Raw genomic sequence first — 4813 nt, forward strand, 5'->3', positions numbered from 1 at the left:
CTATGCATTTATTTTAGGCTGATGTGATTACTACCTCCTATAGTTGTATACTGATGGGGTAAACATGCCACAAGAGATTTTGGTGTAGATAATAGTGTATTGAGCGCATGCCTTTTGCACATATAATTTCAAGTAAATAAAATATAATACACAGTTGTAGGTTCAACCAAAATTAGAAATCTCTCCGCATAATAAGAGTACAGAGCCCTTGATTATAGTATAATAGTACATCTCTCTCTGGGGCACATATGAACCTTAAAATAAACATAAATTTACTTGTCTAAAAGCTAGATACAAAGGTGACACAATGGATATATTTCTCAAAGAATCAACCATCTAGCATGCTTGCCATGGTAAACTACATGTAAAAGATGATTTAACTTGACATAGAGTCCATCATAGATTTGATGTCATTAGCGATATTCTTGGCATCTGTTGCAATACCAGCTAATCCTCTCCTCGCCAACCCAGCACAGTAAAGCCCATTTCCACCTTTCCAATGATTCGGATATTTTTGGATGGGCAGTCCGTTGCCATTTAACATGCTCTCACCATTCTGGATTAAAAACACATAGACCCTGTTAGCAGATTTAATAATGGTTACACCAAGAAAACAAACTCAGACATGTTCAAACACAAGCTATATTACCTTGAGCCACATATTTGCCATGCTTTTGTATCCAGTTGTAAACACAATTGCATCAAATGACATTCTTTTACTGCATTGAAATTTAATTATGTTGCCCTTGATCTTACTAATGCTCCCTTGAACCTTTAGGAGATAAAAAAATACATTGATAACTTGGCATATGAAGTCAACATATGTTATAAACTTATGTCATGTCAAGGATATACTTACTTTGATGATGCTTTTTTGATCAATCCAACAGTCCCAACATCAATTACTACAGATCGGCCTGTTCCTGATTTGAGAGTCATTGGACCCATTTTTGGCCTTGCGATGCCATGCTGTGACAGGTCTCGAAATATTAAATATGCTGCCATCACAAGGAGTTTATCCACTAGATTCAATGGAAGACGGTGAGCAAGTGTCATCCCCAAACGAATTAATTCCTTTGTCATTACATGAATCTGCAACCACAAAACATGTCACACCTCTTTTGAAGTATGCATTATAAAAATAGAATTTCTTCTTTCAAGAAATAAATTTTTGTCAGGTGGTTCCTCTAGTCTTTCAGTTGTTTGTGTGTGATATAAAACAGTCCATCTCTTTTTCTATGTGAAATACTTCCTATTAGTAATAACACTAAAAATTGCATCTCTTCTATTAGTAACTATACTAAGAATTTGCGTTCATGCATCCACTAAAAATATATAGTGCATGTACGTACCGGGCTTCGTATAACAATCGATGTGTTGGCACCATGGGTCGCAAGGTCATAAGCAATTTCCATCCGGGAGTTGCCGGATCCAATGACCAATACATTCTTGCCAGAGTAGCTCTTGCCTGACTTGTAGCTTGAGGAGTGGATAACATCACCTAGAAAGTTTTCCAGTCCAAGGAACATTGGAATATTCTCTGCACTATTCTCACCACTTGCCACAACAAGAAACTTCGCCGTGAACTTGACTGTGGTGCACTTTGACATGTCCTTTGCCACAATGGACCAACATTTTTCATCATTGTCATATGTGGATGACTCCACGCTGGTGAGATACTTTGGTTGAATGTTGAAACTCTCAACATAGTCATCCAAGTACTTCACAAACAAGGTTTTTGGCATGTATGTTTGTGCATCTACAGGGTATGACATGTGTGGCAACTCACAGAACTCCTTTGCGAGATGCAGCTTGAGGCGATCATATGCACGGTTGCGCCAGAGTGATGCGCTACAGTTCTCGCGCTCGACGATGGCATAAGGAATTGAGAATTGGCTAAGGCATGCTACCGTTGCGAGGCCTGCCGGCCCAGCATCAACAATCAACACTGTAACACCCTCCATTTCAAAGAGAAGACTTGACAAAGTTGTGGGATAAGTTAGGTGGTAGTCCAGTGTTTGTGTGTTTGCTCGATGAACTTTGGATGACATGCCCGTGTATGGGGGCATATATATACTGGTATCCTTCATGGGCCAATCTGTTTTATGGATTAAGGGATGAAAAAGGTAAATATTTATTGAGGCCTAATCCTAGTGTGTAGGAGTATTTCCATCTAAAGATGGAGCCGTTGTTGGTTGTGAAAGCGTGTACTGATAGAAAATAGGTAGGAAACACACCGTTGATCGATTGTTGGTATTGGAAACTTATCGACCATCTTTTGTATGTGTAGATTAAAGATTCTTCATGTTTCTTTCCTTTTGCATCGTCACCAATGACAATTACTACTCTAATAATATTCAAGTGTTTCTTCCTCTTTGTATACGATATAGGATATTATAAGGATAAGTTTGATTTCCAAACACACATTTATAGGCAAAGTCAAATATAATGTGGATGACAAAAGGAAACAATCATCGGAGAAGGATTTGTTACCAACCATGTTAACCGATTTTGTCGGCTAGTTTTGCATCCAGTTCAGTTGTATGACAGTCAGTTTTGGTTTTGTCTGCGGTTGAGTTGACGACCATTGCCATACCTTTGGTGTCAACACAATGAGCCGTTCGATGTTGTGAACAAAAAGAAGTGGAACTTTAGTTCAAATATTTGAAACCATTTTTTTAATATAAATTCATTTCTATACTGAACACTCGTTTAATGTGAGGCCATATTTCAACTTTGGTACATGCATATCTAAAAATTGAACGCTCATTGTATTTTTAACTCTACACACCCGAGTGTGGATATATTTTGTTAAAACGATAATAAACCAATTTACTGAAAATCAAAATTGTCAATCCTGTCTCAATGCGGTTTTGCAAACTTGTCTGGTTCCAAACTGACTGACACAGATTAATCACAATTGTACGCAACTTCCATGCAAAACTGAACTGGAGAAGTGGTTCACGTACAGTTCATCGGATTTTGATTTGCCCAACAGAATAATCCACTACCTTCTGTGACTTACATTTAGCATGGCACAAACTGCAGACTAAACCTATCAAACATATGATTACATTCTATTTACGACCGTCGAGTCCAAATGATTTCAACATCTACCAGACTACCACTCTGACTCCTGCAGTTGGATCTTCTAATGACTTGTCTGCTGGGTAAGTATATTCAGGCTTTCGTCACATGAAGGATCGTGTGGTACAGACAAGTAGCATCTTCTCTTCTTTCCAGATGGTCACTTCCCTTGGATCATTTTTGCCTGCGGAGGAATGTGACGCCCTCGATTCAATCGTACACTAATCATACACGCAAATGTGTACGATCAAGATCAAGGACTCACGGGAAGATATCACAACACAAATCTAGACACAAATTAAAATAATACAAGTTTTATATTACAAGCCAGGGGCCTCGAGGGCTCGAATACATCAGCTTGAATACAAACGAGTCAGCGGAAGCAACAATATCTGAGTACAGACATAAGTTAAACAAGTTTGCCTTAAGAAGGCTAGCACAAAAGCATCTACGATCGAAAAGGCAAGGCCTCCTGCCTGGGAGCCTCCTAACTACTCCTGGTCATCGGCGGTCTTCGTCACGTGGTAGTAGACGCCCTCGGTGTAGTAGCAGTCGTCAAAGGTGTCATCTGGCTCCTGGACTCCGTCATCTGGTTGCGTCATCCGAGAAGAAAGGAAAAGGGGAAAAAGAGGGAGCAAAGCAACCGTGAGTACTCATCCAAAGTACTCGCAAGCAAGGATCTACACTACAGATGCAGGATTATCAAAGAGGGGTTGTATATGTGGACCGGGCTGCAGAAATGCCTGAATAGAGAGAAGGCCTAGTCCTATCGAAGACTAGCATCTTCTGGAAACCACCATCTTGCAGCAAACAAGAGGGAGTAGAGTAGCATAAAGTAAAGTGGTAGTAGTGTTATCAACCTCGGCCAGAGATCCTTTCTCGACTCCCCGCGAGAAAGCAATCCCAGAGCCATACTATCCAGTTATCATCACAATCCAATTCTCATCATCATCCAATTCTCATCACCATCCATTTATCATCTCAATCCATTTCGCATCATCATCCAATTCTCATCATGAGTATCCAGTTCTAGTTGTATCGATCGGGATACAACTCCGAGTGTCTGTTACCGTAGGACAGGCTATCGATAGATGTTTTCTTCCCTGCAGGGGTGCACCAACTTACCCACCATGCTCGATTAACTCCGGCCAGACACACTTTCCTGGGTCATGCCCGGCCTCGGCCAAACAATACGCCGCAACCCGACCTAGACTTAACAGAGAGGTCAGCACGCCGGACTAAACCTATGCCCCCAGGGGTCATGGGCCATCTCCCCGGGAACTCCTGCACGTTGCGAACGCGGCCGGTGAGCAGACCTAGCTACCTCCTTAAAAAAGGTAGGTGCTTACCAGTCCAACCCGGTGTGTGCCGCTCAGTCGCTGACGTCTATTAAGCTTCGGCTGATGTATACGACGCAGAACGCCCATACTATGCCCACGTGATGGTTAGTGCTATCAGGCCAGAGGCCCCTTGGATCAAATATCCAAATCGTAGTGGATTAGGAACACGCGGTAACAAGCAGAGACTCACGAAAGATGTGACCCCGTTGCCCCGTCTCGAGGACTTGCGACAAGGACTAGGAATGCCCGGCCACGCCTCGTAATTATCTCCAGAGCACCCTCCAGGTCAACCCGTCTCCACATCACTCGCAATTAAGCTCGCGCGGGTACCCCTCAGGGTCGACCCGTCTTTCCAAGTAACAGGGGTAAAGTCCAAGTATCTGTGT

General features: G+C 42.0%; 1 pseudogene; it reads right to left on the reverse strand.

Moving 5' to 3' along the window:
• Positions 1-376: 376 nt before the first annotated feature.
• LOC119352408 lies at positions 377-2051 on the reverse strand (annotated as a pseudogene).
• Positions 2052-4813: the final 2762 nt, after the last annotated feature.

Source organism: Triticum dicoccoides, chromosome 2A (assembly GCF_002162155.2).
Source record: "Triticum dicoccoides isolate Atlit2015 ecotype Zavitan chromosome 2A, WEW_v2.0, whole genome shotgun sequence".
Lineage (NCBI taxonomy): Eukaryota > Viridiplantae > Streptophyta > Magnoliopsida > Poales > Poaceae > Triticum > Triticum dicoccoides.